General features: G+C 39.6%; 1 long non-coding RNA gene across 1 annotated transcript; it reads right to left on the bottom strand.

Annotated features, from left to right (window-relative positions):
• Window positions 1-1,777: 1,777 nt before the first annotated feature.
• Window positions 1,778-18,757, bottom strand: LOC114890210. The gene is made up of 3 exons (XR_003792264.1): window positions 18,648-18,757; window positions 4,405-4,467; window positions 1,778-2,385 (listed from the first exon to the last, which is right to left on the bottom strand). It is a non-coding gene; the product is annotated as an uncharacterized LOC114890210 (long non-coding RNA).
• Between the last annotated feature and the right edge of the window lie 31 nt (window positions 18,758-18,788).

Raw genomic sequence — 18,788 nt, 5'->3', positions numbered from 1 at the left:
CAGCCTGTTTTTATCAAAAAGGGTCACAGCGATAGGAACAAAAGAGTGTTTTCTTCAGCTTTGCTCTCACCACACAACTGCTGGATTTCTGGCTTTCCTCGCATTCCCTACAATTACCACTATTAATAGCTCAGGAGGCCCCTCTTGGCTGCTTTGGGTTCTCCATCCTTTTCCCTCTCTGCTCTCTATTCCAGGTACCCCTAGCATTTCATCTTCTCCAATGCTTCTGTTCCTTCCCAGATATGGTTTTGGCTTAGAATCTGGCTGACCTGGACATAAGCCATATCACAGCCAAGAAATTCCCTCTGCTTTCCATCAGTGCTACGTTTTCTTTCTGGGGGACGCCACATGGGGCTCACAGGATCTTCTAAGGCCATCTTTCTCAAACTGATGTGCAAGCAAATCACCTGGGGCTCTTGTTCTGGGACAGGTCTGATCCTGCAGGTCTAGGGTGGGCCCGAGGAGCTGCATCTCTAACAAGCTCCCAGGTGATGCTGCTGTTACCAGTCTGCAAACAATTATTTTGAGAAACAGGTTTAGAGCAGTGGTTTTTCTACTTTCACCATGTCTTCTCCCCAGGTCTTGAACACAGGTGAGGAAGTGTTGTCACAGGGTGACCAGCTGTCCTGGTCTGACAGGGATTGTCCTGAACAGCATGTGTCCTGGGATATCCCACAGCCCTGGGCAAATCTAACAACTGGTCATCCCAGCAGCCCCGAACCACTCTGAAGAGCCCTCATTCTGCTTCTCCCCGACTCCCTCCCCATCCGACCCTTGGATTTTTGCTTCTTGACTCTTAAGATAAATGTTTTCCCTTGAGGCTCTTCATTTCTTCTCCATGAGATGCCCTCTCCTTGGCAAACCTGTCTCCACTGGCCCTGAAGACAGAACTGTATTTGCACCCTATGTAGTTAGTTAGCCCAGTCTTTGGAAGAGCTGCCCATTAAACTTGGTTTGGAAGGTTCCATGTAATGTTTCCCCACAGGTGGTCAGAACTAAGAGGCCTCTCTGAGACTGGCTGGGCCCCTATTTGACAGTTCACTCCTGTGCTTTCACATAAACATTCTCATCCCTCCTGGTCTCTGCAGACCAAGCAGGATTGCCCAGTGCCTGGAAGCAATGCATATTCTGCTTTGCTTCTTAGGTGATGATGTGGATGTTAACTGGAATTAGCAAAAACAAAAATCTTCAACTCTGAGGTTTGGCAAATACATGTTTTCCAGTATTTCCAATTGTCCTTTTTACGTTGAAGCCATGAATTCTTTTATGCACAACTTCATGCTTCATCATCGTAGAAATACAGCTCTGATTATGTCCATCCACAGCTAAACACCTTCATTAACACTGAATTTCCAGCAGAATCATTTCCAGACTCCCCATGTTAGAACAAAGCCGTGGTTCTCAAAACTTTAGGATGCATCAGGGATTGCTAAAACACTGATTGCTGGCCTCACCCCTGAGTTTCAGATTCAGTTGGCCTGGGTGGGGACCCAGAAACTTGCATTTCTAACAAGTTTCCAGGAGATTCGGATGCTGCTGGCTCACAGAACACACTCTGAGAACCACCAGGCTAGTGGACCCCTTCCATCCAGCCACAGATTGCTTTCCTAACACCCAGCTACAGTATATGTTTTCAAAGATAGCCCTGTGCATACTGTATGCTTTCCTACTCTGTGCCTTTGTTTTGTTTCATTCATGTATTCACTCATTCATTGTCTTAGTCTCCTCAGGATGCTATAACAGAATACCAGAGACTGGGTACCTTAAACAACAGACATTTATTTCTCATGGTTCTGGAGGCTGGAAGTCCAAGATCAAGGTGCCTGTAGGTTTGTTTCTTGGTGAGGGCACTCTTCTTGGCTTGCCGACAGCCACTTTTTCAGTGTATCCTTGTGTCTCTTCCTCTTCTTCTAAGACGCTCCACCTTCATGACCTCATCTAAACCTAATTACCCCCCAAAGGCCCTACTTCCTAATACCACTGCGTTGCGGGTTGGAATTTCAACACAGGAACTTGGGGAGGGACACACATTCAGTCCAGAACACTCATGGATTCATTCATTCAATCAGTGGTTCATTATTTCATCAAACTTTTTTCCCCAGTTTTATTGAGGTATAATTGAACAAAGTTGTAAATACTTAACGTTTACAATATGATTTTTTGGATAAACTTCTTCAAACATCTTTTTTAGCATTTGCAATTTTATTTCTTTATTTTTAAAACTTTTTCATCAAACATTTTTTAAAGACCAACACGACTGGCCCTGTCCAGTGCCCTCATGAAGTTTATGGTATAAGAGAAGAGAAATTTTACCCTTTTACGGAGTGCTTCATGGTTTCCAAAGAGTTTCCACACTCAATCTCCCATTAGATCTTCTCCAGAGCCCTGAAAGACCAACGGGCACAGATCGTTTTACACATTTCACAAATGAAGAAATTGAAGGGGAAGCGGCTCATCCAAGGTAATGTCAACGCAGGTCTTCCCAGTCTCAGGCCAGCGTATTTTCCACTCAGTTCCACAGCTTCAGTCTTGGCTTACTGTACCCTCTCACTCCCTACTGTCCAAACTGTACCCCTTCTTTAAAGCCCAATCCGACACTACCTCCTCCACAAAGCCTTCCCTGATAACCCTAGTTAAGATAATTTCTCCTTCTAGAAAATTCGAATTCAAAAACATACATTCACCCCTGTGTTCATAGCAGCACTATTTACAATAGCCAACAGATGGAAGCAACGTAAGTTTCCATCGACAGATGAATGGAAAAAGAAGATGTTGTGTGTATACACAATGGAATATTACTCAGCCATAAAAGGAATGAAAGAATGCCATTTGCAGCAACATGGATGGACCTAGAGATGATCATACTAAGTGAAGTAAGTCAGAAAGAGAAAGACAAATACCACATGATATCACTTATATGAGGAATCTAAAAAAAAATGATACAAGTGAACTTATTTACAAAACAAAAACAGACTCACAGACATAGAAAACAAACTTATGGTTACCAGAGGGGAAATGGGAAGGGAGGAATAAATTAGGAGGTTGGGATTAACAGAAACACAGTACTATAAAATAGATAACCAACAAGGACCTACTGTATAGCACAGGGAAATATATTCAATACCCTGTAATAACCTACAATAGAAAAGAACATGAAAAAGAATATATATGTATATGTGTAACTGAATCACTTTGCTGTACACCAGAAACTAACACAACATTGTGAATCAAGTATACTTCGATTAAAAAAAATAATAATTTCTCCTTCTCATAAAGTAAGATAGTACTTTATTTTGTGTCTCTACTGGCATTAAAAAAAAATATATATATATATATAAAACCTCCCTTTCTAGATAGACCCCAATCTCCTCGGGAATAGGATTAACACTTCACTCTCCTTTTGGTCTCCCAATGCAGTCAGTTCTTATCTTATAGTAGATGCTCATTAAAGCACTGAGAAATGAATAAGGGAATGAAGTTTGGGGAGATGAAAATTTTACCTATTTTCTGAGTCAGTAGTTATATTCATAAGATAATCAATGAAGAATATATTTGAGGATGAACAGAGTTGTCTATTATCTCCATAATTAATTAAGTGACTGCTGGATGCCAGGTGATTTATGTTATGACATTTTGCTCTCATAACCTAACAGATAAAAAACATCGTTCCTATTTTCAAGTGGACATACTGAAGCCTCGAATTGTTTAGAAATTTTCCCCAAGTTCAGACACTGATGGCTTGTTAGAGAGGTGACCAAACTCAATTCCTTTTCACCTCATGTGGTAACATGAACACATGAAATCACCTCCAATTTTACTATAACAATAAGAAATTGTCCAGCATTTATCTACATAAGAAATTAGTTCAAATTGTAGTAATAATCTTGAGATCACCTTTTAGTAACATAGTCTCTCACAGTATTATTGACTCATCCTTGATTCACCATTTGTTGGGTGAATCCTTTGATCCATTTTTCCAAAAGAGGAAAGGAATTTCACTACTACCGTTGCTATTACTATTTTCTTATTCTTCATGTGGTCAGTCATCACTAATTGTGAAAATGCTGCCTTCTGACTTAGTAAATCTGTCTTAACCAGTGGTACTGTGTTCTAATGGAACATGACTCCTAGACAAGAGAGTGTAAAAATTTGGGGCAAATCCTGGAACAAAGTTGGGGTGGGGGTGGATAAACCTAGACATGCTTTCATGAATCACCCCCAAAGGAATAATAACTTTAGCAAAAATGAAAAACTCAGACATTAAAACAATTTGTTAGACATTTACCGTTTTATAGAGATGAGAATTATTAGGGAGTTTAACCAAAGGACATTATTAATGAATGTCATAGGGCCTGGAGAGAGGCAGGTAAGAGACAGATGGCATTAAGGAGACAGCTAACTCACCTAGGAGGGTTCACAAGTGGGTTCTGCAGCTGAAGTCTTAGAAGAGCAGAGGCCAGCAACATCCTGAAAACCAAATAGGCACATCAAAGGTGACTGTTCTTCCAAATGTATACATACCAATTTGCATCCTTTCCTCTTACAGGTACTGCAATATTTTACCTGGTAAACACCTGTCGGTATAATTGGCAGGGGTTATTAGAAGGTCTTGTCATTTCATTAGCCATTAAGACAGCTAACAATAAATCCCAGCATCTTAACAGTTGTTTGGGTTTTTTGCTTTGTTTTTTGTTCTGTTTTTGTTTTTATTTCACTGAAACTGTTTTAGGTCATGAAAAAATTCTACCAAAATCTTCCAAATCTTCAGATCTTTTGGATCTGACAGGTGGAATAAAGTTTCAAAGCACATCTTCAGGCCTCCTGGGGTGTTCAGTTCAGAAAAATCAAGTCACAACAAATGTCTTCTTTCTTATACAGCTTTCTATTGTCAGATCAGGGAGCTGGAAAAGGTCATGCATCGAGAAGAAGGTGAAAATTGGGGAAGTAGATAAATATTCTCTCTAATTCAGGGCTGGTGAAATTAATGTAATATTGGCTTCAATGGGCAGTTTCAATCGCTCTTGTACCTGTCCTCAGAGATATGACACAAGCGGAAACTGAGCTTCTTGAAAATAAAGAACATAGACGTTTGATTTTTGTCAGTGCTTCTTGGAAAGAATTCAGAAGTGCCTCTTCAACCAATAGTAGGTAGGTTTCTAGAAATCTCTGCATTGGGGAATTCGTAGTAAGGACAAAGTACAACCTATATATAGAAATGAAACTTGTTGCTAATGGGTGTGCTATCTAAGGACCAGTTACAGGGAAATGTCACTTTGTTTGGTCACTAAGGAGCTGTAAAACAATGAGGTTTGTTTGTAAAATAACAGTAACAATACTAGATGATACTTACATATTTAAGTTCCACACAGTGTTCTAAATACATTTAATTTAATCTTCCTAATCACCCAGTGAGGTAAGTACTATAATTATCATCATTTTACAGGATAAACTTAGAAACAAAAGTTCAACAACTTGCCCACGGTCTCACATCTAATAAGTGGTGACACAGGCAGCCTGGCTCCAGAGCCCAGACTCTTACACAATAAACTCTATCAGATTTTTATATATAAACAATGGTATATATTTTTGAATATAAGGAACACATATTATTAATAATGGAACATAAGGAACACATATTATTAAAAATTTGAGAACGTGAGAAATGGAAGAAAAGAAATGGAAGAATAGTGCTACTAACCTCACATAATTGGACTTTATACTTTCTTTTTTTCAATAATTCCTCGTTGTTTCCTTTCCATCTTGTCTTTTGTATGGACTATGTTTTGTTTACTTTTATCTTCCATGATTATTTATAAAACAGATATTCTGTTTCCTATTCAACTCGTACCTATATTAAATTGTTCACAATTAACCTTAAGTGCATTCTTACCTAATGATTTAAAAAGAAAAGCAAAACTTCTAATGCTTTTTTAGTTTTCTCCATGTTCTCTTTTCACATTGTGATCATAAGTTAGACTCTTTATTAAAAATTTTAAAACCTCCTTTTCAGGATTATTTTATTGAAAACATTGTTTCTTTAGTAAAAAAAAAAAATTCTAGCCATCAGCATCAATTCTTAATTCACTTCAATGTTCACTATACTTTATTCATTTATTACTTTGTCTTTACCTTCTATGTTAAATTAGCACTAATCTTTTTCCCTGAAATTTCCTATTCTTGAATTTTTGTACTGTCTCACCTCTTAGTGATCTGGAAGCTATCTCTTTGCAATTTTTACAGAAAATAATCTGACACCTTGCAGATTTAAAAATGTTCTTCTGTTGTTTATACATATAAGCCAATAATTGGGTAGGCATAAAACTTGCAGAATCAAACGTGTTTCTCTTAAAATTGTGTAGAAATTGAACTATGGTCTTAAAAAAGTTCTTGTTCTATATTAGAAATATGAAGGCAATCTACAAGAGCACATATATGTTTTCCTAGATACTTGCAGGAATTTTGTTTGTCTTAGAAATTTAAAAATTTACCAGCCTATGACCAGACATTTATCTCTATTCCTTAGTTTTGCCCAAAAGAAACCTTACAGTGTCACTGTGGCTTTTACATGTAGAAAGTCTTCTTCTGGTACAACTTTGATTTTTACTTCTGATCCACCTGCTCTATTTTCAGGTGGATCATTTGACTCATAAATTTTATTTTATTCATAAATAAATGAATTATTTTCATCATTTTGTTCATAAATTCAAGAAATATTTATCTAACACTAACAGTATATACTGTGTTAAGCACTCTGTTGGGGTAGGATTACAATAAGATGTTTATTGTTCTCAAGGAGCTTACAATCTAAGCTAGAACTCCATAACTTGCCCATTTTCCTCTTATCCTTTTAACTTTTATTCATTTTCTTTGGATAGTTAGACTAGTTATGAGGTTTATCTTCTGTATCCCTCATTTCTTCTTCTGCAAAACAGAAATTTCACTTGCTGAATTTTTTATTTAGTCACAATCTATTCTTATTTTTACCTGTTCTTGTTAAATTAAAAACAAAAGAGTCTGTCCTGCTATATTGTTATAATTGCATTCCTAAGACACCTCATATTATCAAAAGGTTATTATAAAAAACAATTATTTCAAGGAGAAAAGGGGCTAGGGGCTAAACAGTTTGAAATGCACAATAATAAAATAATGTTTACTACAGTAATTTTAACAAGCGTGCTTTTAAATCTGTTTTTAACTCAAATTACAACTAATAAATTTTTATTTCAAAATCAATAAATATAGTTCTCAACATTACTGACCAAGTAATGTTAGACTTACAATGTAAAGTAAGACCACATTTTAGACAACGAGTTCTTAGGACCATGAAATAAATTATATTACAGTTTGTAACTGTCTAAGGTAAGGAAAGGACTACAACACCAACTGAGCAACCAGCCATTCAAACAAATCTATTCCAATTATTTTTATGGAATAATTTTGCTTCCACATGTATAACTCTAGTTCTAGACAGGCCATCATATTAAAATTAACAATAGCCAGTAAAATGCAAACGATATATCTTAATTTATCAGTGGTGTTATCTCCAATTCCATCTACAGAGGAAAAGCTCCCATGCCTTCAATGTACTTCCATGAAATTCCCCTTTCCTTATAAGCTTACGGGGCCAGCTTCTAGCACTTACCAAGAAAGCAAAGGAGAGAACAAAAAAGGAACAAAGGAGAACATTTTGTGATGCTTATATATTTCAAGTCATTGGTGCACAAGGCCCAAGAAGCCATCAAAGGGAAGTCTTATGTTTGACCATTAAAATGCAGTAATGCAATTCTGCCCAGGAGTAACTTTTACTCTGCTATAGCATAGGAAACTCCCAAGGTATGTCAGGGCCAGCAACACTGAAGGCCACAGAAACATGTTACAGTATGAATGTGACAAAGTAGGCTCTTCATTCCTTCCAATATCTGGAATATGCTTATTTCTCATATTTTTACTGTTGATGCATAAAATTCTTCTACAGATGGTTTTAAAGCCTTTAAAAAAGTAATTCGGTGGAAGAGTGTATTCATATATTGCAGCTCATTCAGTGTCTTTGCAGAAGTCCCCCAAATTGGAATCTTAACATATGCATATTGGGATGAAAGAAAAAACCCAGCTTAAAAACAGTTTTGTTAAATGTCTGTTTTTCTAATTCAATGAATGATTTAAAAAATTAACTTCATTGTTTTTTAATTTACCATCTGTTAACTCAATAAATATGAGTTCTTAAAGTTAACCTAATTGTCTTGAAATTTGCTGTTTTTGAAGCTGATTAAAGTTATTTAAATTAATTTTATTGTATATTCAGACTAGAACAAGGCATGTCTGCATTTGGATAGATCTTGGCTAATAATTCACAAATAAATTTGCCCATTTAAAAAATGGACTAATTTTGTTTATGGTCCTTAATATATATCAGTCAACTTGCAGAAATGCAGAGACGCTGAGGTTAGATAACCAAAGAGATAGTACATCAATACATCAAAATTTGTAGCCATTAAAAACTGACCAAGTACAAAATTTTCATCAACTCTGTCTCTTGTCTAATAAAGAGGAAACGTGGAGTTAATATCAACTAGAATTCAATTTCTTTTCACCCTACATTCTCATAGATGAAAGGAACTGCTGTGTTCTTTAAACATTGTCCTTCCTCTGGTCAGTTTATTGGATTAAGGGTGGTCATGGACCCAAGTGGACCGATCAGACTCTTCCTTGAGAATTGTGAAAGACAGAAAGATGGTCCTGTCTCTGGATGGCTCCATTGGAACATCCATGGCTTGAGAACAGCCTGCAACCATGTTCTGCTACGTAACTGAGGAGAGGAGCAGCTGGACAGTCATAAGGAAGAAAGCCAAAGAAGAGATATGGAGAAAGAAGATTGACTGGGTTCCCTCTAGCACTTCAGGACTTCTGTTCTGTGAGGCCGCATTTCACCCCTGACTTTGGATTCCATGAAAAGCCCCAGTCTGCTTTTCCTTTTTTGCTTGAGCTCAGAGTCAGCTTCAATCACTTACAAGTCAAAACGACTTGAACTAATGCACAAGAGAGGAAATCCTCCTGATGGCAATGATTGTTTGATCATGGATTCCCAGGCTTTATTCCTCCCCCTCTTTCCTTTAGATGAGGAGAAACTTTTTATTTTAGCATGTAATTTATCTATTTTTTTCTTTTATGATTATTGATTTTTTTGGCTTCTCTAAGAAACCTTTGTCTATCTCCAACTTACGTTTTAAAACATAAAGCTCTACAAGCTTTAGGGCTTTAGCTTCTACGTTTATAGCTATAATCTGTTGCCAATGAATTGTTGTGTATGATGTGAGGGACGGATCAAGGGCTTTTTGTTTGTTTGTTTTCTCTATGGATGTCTAGTCATTCTAGCACCATGTGTTGAAAATACTTTCTTTGGCATATTGGGTTGCTTTGGAGGAGATGAAAATGGGGAGGGAGGGCATGGAGAGGCCATCTGAAACTACACTAATGACTTAGTAGTAAAATGAAGAGGTAGACATTTTATTTTGCTAATCTTATTAATGAGTTTAAGAAAACGTAGTAGCCTCTTCACTTAACAAAAGAATGGGCTGACAGTCCATTTATTAGAAGTCACTTTTTCCATGAACTTGCACATAATGCACCTAAAACATAACTGATGGCCAATAGTTAACTCAGTTTTCTGTTCTATGCTGTTGCCAGCTTAACCCTTTACACTGTTGTATAACGTGCATCCATTCGTGTTCCAGACATTAACTGAGATCTAGACTAGGACTGTATCCATTAGATGGAACAGACTACATTTGCCCAAGAATATTAAATAAAACCAAGCTGAAAACCAATTCAAAGTAGGATATAACTGTTGGCCCTGCTTGTTTGTCTGTCCTACTTTTTTGCACCGTAAGGGGAGCTTTTATTGTCCTTTCATTTGCGTAAGCCAACTTCCAAGTTATCTCAGGAAGATCTTAGAATAACAATATTATTGTGTTTGAGATGACCCCAAAGTGTGAATGATTCTCAAAATCCATTGATTCGCAACGTGCAAGTCACAGGCGAGCTGCATATAAATCATCTTCATGGTGCACATAGAAAATGCTTAATGTTGGCCAAAAACGCTGGGGTAAATGGTTGAGGCAACTGGCTGAGGGACTCTGACCATCGTAAGCCCTTCCCAGGCGCTGTTGGGTCACCTGAAAGGTTGAAGGCCTCAATATCTTGGTATACTGGTCATCCATTTGTAACAGAGCAGTTGGCTTATTCTCATCTAAGTACTTCTACGAAATGTACAGTAGTGGATGGAAATCTACAGTTTTGGCCAATAAGCATCCACTTTCCCTATTTCTGGGAAATTATCCCCAGTGTGTCTTGGAGAACTCCCAGACTACCTGATTTGGGTAGTGTGGCTAACACTCTCAAATCCAAGATGGGCATGTGACCCAAGGCTGGTGAGTTAAAGAACTGCAGCCCCTGACCAGGGTGATCAGTGCAGGTCTGGGTACAGGGTGCAATTTGATCCAGTCACAACCAGGTATAATTTCTGGAAACTTTGAGAAAGAGGAGCGCTCTTTGTGCTGGGGTTTCTATGTCAGAAGAATGGAAGCCTGGAGGGAGTAGCTTACTCTAGTAAAGGGACAACCAACCTGAGGATAAAGAGAAAACAGAAGAAAAGAGGACCAAGAGATAGTTGGTTATTATTTGAGTGGCTAGATCTAATTATGCCTAAAGCAGTCCTTACACTGTATTTTCCAATTTATGTGAGTATGTGTGAGAATATGTATGTAGCAGGGAGAATAAGCAATGAAACAAACTTTCCTTTTTGAGTTGGATTTCTGCCCCTTAACAGCCCAAGTTTCTCAAATCAATGTGGATTGCTGGATCCCAGTGTATTTTTTCTACCGAATCTGAATTTATAGATTTGGAGCCAAGGAATCTGCATTTTAAATAAGCATTCTATTTAATTCCGAAACACTAAAGTTTGAGGTCTACTGTTCCAATTTGATGGGTTAGGAAACTGAGACTAACAAAGACTAGGTGTCTTTCCCAAGATCATTCAACAGCATATATTTACTCTAGGTAGGTGGGAATCATGGGTGGGAAGACATAACAAACTAGCTGATTAGTTATAGAATCAAAACTAGAATTCAGTTATGCTCTTGTCTTCCTGGTGACTTTGAGCTTCCCAAGCTTCTGCTCTAATACCTTTCTTCCCTATTCCAACATACTTCTCATCTAAAATAGGAACATTGGGTAGCATTCACAGTATATCAAAATAGGAGGTACTTTAACAATCTTAGGTCAGTGTTACTAGTGTGGATGGTCTGGAAGTTGGAAACATTTCCACCAAAGCGAAGGAGGAGAAAGGGCAGCAGAACTAAGCAAATGCTGTCTCCAGGCAGTCCTCCCCCCTCCCCTTACAAGTCTCAAAGATTCTTGTTTTTGTTAAAAATGCACGCAAGGGGACTTCCCTGTTGGCCTAGTGGTTAGGAATCCGCCTGCCAATGCAGGGGACACGGGTTCGAGCCCTGGTCCGGGAAGATCCCACATGCCTCGGAGCAACTAAGCCGGTGCGCCACGACTACTGAGCCTGCACTCTAGAGCCCGCGGGCCACAACTACTGAGCCCACGCGCCTACAGCCCGTGCTCCGCAACAAGAGAAGCCACCGCAATGAGAAGCCAGCACACCTCAGCGAAGAGCAGCCCTCCCACTCGCTGCAACTAGAGAAAGCCCACACACAGCAACGAAGATCCAACGCAGCCAAAAATAAATAAATTTATTTAAAAAAAAAACAAAACGTTGCATTCAATTCTAGTGTATGTATAACTGTTTTAATAGGAAAAGAATTTCTTCCAAAATCTTTAAGTAAAAAAATAAGTACTCCAGAAATAGAGGCCATCATTATTCTCTGGCTTTGTGTGCCCCTGGCACAGCAGCAAATCACCCAGGAGGGACTTGCTTCTACCCCACTTACATTCCAGTCAACTCATTTTCTATTCTTGTTTAGATCCCAGGATTTCTTTTCTACTAGAATCATAATGACAGCAACAACATTAACAAAAGAAGCCATTGTTAGCCTTTATTGAGTACTAGCTGTTTTGAAACCCTGGGCATTTACTCTCTAGAGGAGGTGGGTACAATTATTATCCCCATCATAAGGATGAGGAAGTTGAGGCAGAAAATTAGGAAATTTGTTCAAGGTTAAACAGGCAGCTGAACCAGGATTAGAATCCAGGCAGTCAGACACCCAAGGCTGCTTTGCCTATATCTATTAATTTACTCTGAAATTCATGTAAAATATTATGATTTGCTCATGCTGCTCCTTTGTCTTCAAAACTCATGGAACATATAAAACGGGTGAACTTTATTGTATAGAAATTATACCTCAAGAAACCTGAGTAAAAAAATGACAATTTGTAGAGCGAGCTGTTGAGAATTTAAAGATTTGATTGCCCGGTGAATTGAGTGGCTTTAAGAATCTGGATGTGCCCATGGGAACAGAACCTACAAGAAACCAATCACATACCTTATGAGAGAATACCTAGCGTTTCTAAAGTTATACAGGCATTTATGGGAGAGTGTGGGGTGTTCTTGCAGACTGCTGACTGTGGAATGGCGGGCAAGTATGGTTTCAAAGCAGGAAAGGAGCTGGGAAAAAGGAGGGTTTAGTGCCCTCAATTTTTTTAATTGAAAAATTAACATCATTGAGACAGTCTTAGGCACATGGATATAGGACAGACTGAGTTATAATATACTCTGAAGGACAGTAATAAAGAATTTGGCTTTCACTAGAAACATACATAAGCTATACAAATGGGTCTCTGTAGTTCCACAGAGCCTGAGGATAGTTTTAGGGCCCAGTACAAAATCCATCTGCTTAGATGGCATTCCTCAATAAGGTGGAAAGATCAGGAAGTTTAGTCCCAGACAATACATATTCTGATGCCTGCTGATCTTTGTGTCCCGCACTGAATGATTTACGCATTTTAAAAATCCAATAATATGTATCAGAGAATGATACAGAAAAATTACATCTGATCAAGAAAAGATCATTGTGCATCCATGTTGCTGCAAGTGGCATTATTTCGTTCGTTTTTTATGGCTGAGTAATATTCCATTGTACATATGTGCCACATCTTCTTTATCCATTCATCTGCCAATGGAACTTAAGTGAAGTAAGTCAGACAGAGAAAGACATATCTTATCATGTCACTCATATGTGGAATCTAATTTTAAAAAATTGTATAAATGAACTTATTTACAAAACAGAAACAGACTCATGGATTTTGAAAACAAATTTATGGTTACCAAAGGGGGAATGTGGCAGGGAGGGATAAATTAGGAGCTTGGGATTAATGTATATACACTACTATATACAAAATAGATGAACAACAAGGGCCTACTGCATAGCACAGGGAACTCTACTCAGTATTCTGTAATAACCTATATGGGAAACGAATCTGAAAAAGAATGAGTATATGTATAACTGAATCACTATGCTGTACACCTGAAATTAACACAACATTGTAAATCAACTATACTCCAATAAACTTTTCAAAAAGTCATTAAAAAAAAGACTGTTTTGCTCTTGAAAAATAAACAGTCTGGCAAAGGAAGTGTATAACATAAGGAGTACTCAAAATATGTGCCCCCCTTCTAAAACTTCAGTTTTCTTCTCTTTCATTTATTAGCTCTGCAAATATTTATTGGGTACCCCCTATATACATGGGAAGTTGTGTCCCATGTATATTCTTTTGTTAATGTTGTTGCTGTCATTATGATTCTAGTAGAAGTTGTGTCCTATAAAATTTGCATCATCGCTCAGATGGTTATGCGGTATCAACTAGACCCTCCCGGCTCCAGCCTTTTCCTATCCACTCTGCCACCAGAGTGACCTTTCTAAAGAGATCTGATGGTGTTACCCCATCCTTACAAGCTTTAATGACTCCCTATCTCATGAAGTAGGAAACAGGCGACTGACAGGGGGTCCTTAAGCTGATTTTGACCTGTAGACGTTTTCCCTCCACATGGGTTCTTTAAAATGTGGATAAGTCCTCAACATTTAAGATTTCAATTTTTCATAGCAATCTGAATCAGTAGCTTCTCTTTAAAAGCTGGAAGATCTGACACTTGGTATGATTGACCTTCACCATTCCATTTAGGCAGAGAATCTCTCTCCTGCTTGCCATTGTCACTACCAGTGCTTACGGTCTTCAACTCCGTCTGCTTTGCTCATTTACATTTGTGCTTGGACCAAGGTAATGTAAGAGTTTGCAATCCCTTGATGCCTAAACTCTATAGAGTATGTCTTCAAGGTCCTTCACAATTTGAAGCTCTTTGGTTTCATCCTTTGCAAAGACCCCATGTTCCAGCCACACTGAATTCCCTGTAGTCCCCTAAATGACAAGCTTTGTCATCCTCAGTGCCCTGACTCCTGCTGGACTCTGTTTGAAATATCTTCCCTCCATCTTCCTTTTCTGCCTAAAGGAATCTCATATATCCTCAAGACTTAGTTCAATTCCTCTATGGAACTTTCCTCAATCCTGCCGGAGAGTTATTTGCTTCTACCCAAGTGTTCCCATAACACTTTGTGCCTCTACTAGTGTTGCAATTCTAATAGAATTCAAAATTCAAAATTCTTTCTGCATCTATCCAATTGGAAAATGTATTTCTTGAAAAGGAGGACTCTACCCACCTCTATATCCCCAACTCTTAATAGGGTGCCTGGCATCTAGTAGGCACACGATGAATGGTTACTGAATGAACAAAAATATGGACGAATGAATGAATGCATGCATGCATGAATGAATACTTCCAAGAGAATTTTTTTGTGTGTGTCACAAGATTGTGACATTTAAAATAAGGGAAGTAATGACTCGAGACCAAATTTCAAAGTTTGATAATGATCATGACATCTTCTGATAACAGTTCTTAAAAGTTCCTGTTCATTGTACCCTTTCCAGGAAAACAAGTCTTGAGAAAATACAGTGTATATAATATTAATAAATGTATAAAGAGTGACTTAAAACTGATAGGGTGCCACATTTTGGTGGGGGAGGGGTGGGTTATAGGGCTGCATTCAGAGAGTGGATGGTGAAAGAAACCACAGCATGTCTCCCTTTAAGCTGGTGGACTCTCTGGCAGCATTTACCCTGAGGAGTGGAACATTTGGGCCACAAAGTGGCAGGAAGAAATCAGTTAGCTGGAGGCGATCATGTGGACACAAGTCACCATGAATATATCAGTTTTTAGAGCTGTGTACCATAGTTCTCCACTTTGGGGCACAAGGTAGGCTGCTCTATTGGGCCTTGTTGTGATGATTCCATGGAGCCATGTCATCACTCTTGGACAATGAGTTGTGTGTCCAAATGACGTGTGTCACTTCTGGCCACAGCATTTAAATACCAGTACAAGACTCTCCAGAGTGATCTTTATTTTTACCATAGCAACATGAAACATTCAAGGTGGCAACTGTTCCATCTGCCTGCGACCCTAAATGAGGAGACATGGAACAGACCAGTAGACCTGCAGTGGACTCATCGCATAACCAAGAAGACAACCTTTGCCATTATAGGTCACTAAAAATTGGAATTGTTTGTTACTCTGGCATAACATAGCCTATCCTGACGAATACAATAGATTTGCTCTGTTCTGCAGCAGGTGGCAGAACTAAGACTAATGGCTGGAAGTATTAGGAAGACCGATTCTGTGCAATTTAAGACAAAGATGTCATAAAGTGTACAAAGACAGAATTAACTACTTAGGATGTTATTCATTCACACAGTGTACACTGAACTCTACTCTGTGATAAGTATTCTGTAGATAAAATCCTTGCCTCTATGGAGGTAAGTGGTGAGTTTCCCTTCACTCAAGATGTTTGTATTGATGGTCCCTAAAGTTTTCACTCAACAAATCAACTTTAAAAATGCCTTCCAACCTGGAACTTCAGGATGTCTATTTCCTCCGGTCTAAAAAGGAAAAAAAAAACTATTTAAAAAAAATATTCCTTTGACTGAAACCATTTACTGATCTGCTGAGTTGTCTTTTCACATTATAATGTCACTTTCCCAGCAAGTAAGTGCCTTGCAGGCCAAGACTGTTTTACTCTTCCTTTGCATCTTTCTTATACTATTTAGTAGGTAATATTTTACTGTCTGTTCTCCTAGGAAGATAATGAGCTTTTGACACTAGCTATTATTATTGACCAATTGATATGTTTCAGATTTAGTTGTCTTTCAACCATTTAAATTAGGTTTGGACTTGTTAAAAAAAAAACTAGCAGCACAAACGTATTACCCTAATAACTTTCAGGCAAGATGATTTTTCCTTCTGAAAAAAAGCCTTAGCCCTATACTATTGAATTTGTGGCCAATTACAATATTTCATTAACTTATTAATCCAGTAAGTATTTAATGTATTCCTACTATGTGCCAGGGGACAGGGTTTACATTGCGTTTACCAAGATATGTTATTTCATGCACTGTACCCATCATTACATCATTCTACATTATAACAGTGACTATGAGTTCTCTGTATAAGACTATTTCCCCAGGGGAAAGCAAATTCAAAAGGTTGGGGCAAAATGTTCCCTTGGTTTAATGCAGAGGACCATATCACACCTTAAATTCTGGGGGCTTGGTTGATAATTTGGAGGAGTAGATGAGTACGTAAGAGTGTGTAAGGGAGGAGAAACAATCCTTTTTTTATATTTCGATTTCTGCTAAGCTTCAGTTCAGGCTTTCAGAATTGGAGAATCAGCTTCCTGCTTCAAGAAATTGCTAATAAGCAGTAATTAAAGACTGAGAATTTATTCTTTCCATTCCAAACCTGATGTCATTCCCAGATGGAGATATTGGTACTAGTTAGGCAATTCAGCATTTTGGTAAATGAAGGCAGGAGGATTTGGTGTCTCTTGGACCCTGTGGAGACAGAAAGTGGTCCAGGAAGGAAAACTTGTGTTTTATTTTGTTTTGCCCATTGCAATCATTTATACCTTTTTGCTTTAGAACCAGAAGCTGAGGTGGGCACCTGTGTCTTAAAAAAAAAAACAAAACGAGGGGCTAGTTCTCTTAAAGAACGCTAATTCATAAACTTTCTTCATTCTTATGTCTTTAGAATTGTCAACTCTGCATAAAATGACAATCAACTGAAAAAGATGGATAAATTCCAGTGAATTCAATACCCATTGATAGAAAAGAACAGGCATATCAGAAACCAGTGTGAATACAGGCAGTATTATCCTTTATTTAGAAAAACCACACAAAAATACAGCACAGTTGATGTACCATCACCAGGACTTGAAAGCAGAATCAACCACTGTGTAAAAGGTAAAATAAGAGGGCACAGATATCAGGATTTTCCCAGCGTGCTTTATTCATAGACATCTGACAGAAGAGGACCTAACAGAGCTTTGAGGAAAAACTGAATTCTCAGCCCACTGCCACTTTCCAGGAACTTCACTGCAAAACAGTGCTCTGCGCTGGCGGGATGGAGATCTTAGCAATCTCCGTCCCGCTCCCATAGTTTCCTGCTCTCTAAATACAATTATTTATGGGGTCTTAATAAGAGAGCAAGCCTTGTGTGAAAGGAACTCAAAGTGCAGCTTCTAAAAATACACCGAGGCGCCTCTACCGTCCTTATTGTTACAAACTGACGTTTTGCAGTTCGAGCTTAACGACTACACACACACACACACACACACACACACACACACACACACGAAGAGAGAAAGTAAAGACTGTGTTTTTTCTTTCTGCGATTCTCTTAACTTTGAGTAAACAGTAGTAATTTTCTATTGTCATACTCAGTGCGCATTTCCCAAAGATAACACAACACAAAAGACCTGTTAGCTCCCTTGGAGCTGGGGGTAAGAACGGCAGGAAAAGAAAGCAAAGTTGACCGAGTTCCAGTTTCTCCTTAGCCTGGGGTCCTGAATCTCCAGTCACCTAGATCTTGCAGAGGTGTTTGGAGTTTCACTCCCCTTTTGGAAAGGTTTCCTCGCCCCTTCTCCTCTCCGAGTCCGCTGTCATTTAATCCTCACTTGCCCTTTTTGCTTCCCGCTTTTTGGAGAAATTGGACCTCAGTTTAGGCGTCTTTTGCCAATGGGTTGAAAAGAAGTACAGCTGCCGACGGGAGGATATTAAATAAATGAGCAGGGGCGCGGCGTGGGGGGTCTGCAAGAGGGTCCCCTCCTCCTCTTTCCGCCACGTGCTCCGCAGTTGGGGTGCAGCGCTCCTGGATGGGGTGCTGAGCGGGGCGAGGGTGTGGGGTGAAGAGAGGTGCACCGAGCAGGCTGGAAGGGAAAGAGGCCCTCTAGGAAAGATCGTCTCGACCGAACACTGACGAGAGAAAAAAGCTGGCCCACATGCCCCTAGTGGGGAGCGATCCACCCCACGGAGGCTGGCTTGGGGCGGGGGGGGGGTGCGTCGGGGCCTCTCGCCTGACTTCCTCCTCTGCTGGCACACAGCTACAATCATCCCCTTCCCGCTCCCCACCCCACCCCCCAGCCAAAAAAAATGCCCAGCCAAACAACGACCAACAAGAGGAAGCCGCAGGCGGCTGGAGGAGGGGTGCGCGCGCTGGGGGCCCGGGAGAGGTGAGGGGGGGTGGTTGGCGGGCGTCAAGAACCGCGCCGCGCAAGCCAAGCGCTCCCCCAGGCGCCCACACTTACCCTCGCGGCCGAGGGTCCGGTCTCCGGCGCCGATCGCAGCGCGCGCCCCTCCGGCCCGCTGCCCCCCACACCCGGGCCGGCGCGCTGGGAGGGAGCCTGGGAGCGGCGGCGGCGGCGGCGGCGGCGGCGACTCGGGCTCGG

The sequence above is a fragment of the Monodon monoceros genome, unplaced genomic scaffold (assembly GCF_005190385.1).
Source record: "Monodon monoceros isolate NGI ecotype Baffin Bay Population unplaced genomic scaffold, NGI_Narwhal_1 Super_Scaffold_11, whole genome shotgun sequence".
Lineage (NCBI taxonomy): Eukaryota > Metazoa > Chordata > Mammalia > Artiodactyla > Monodontidae > Monodon > Monodon monoceros.
The sequence above is the reverse complement of the archived record's forward strand: the minus strand, read 5'-3'. Positions and strand labels throughout refer to the sequence as shown.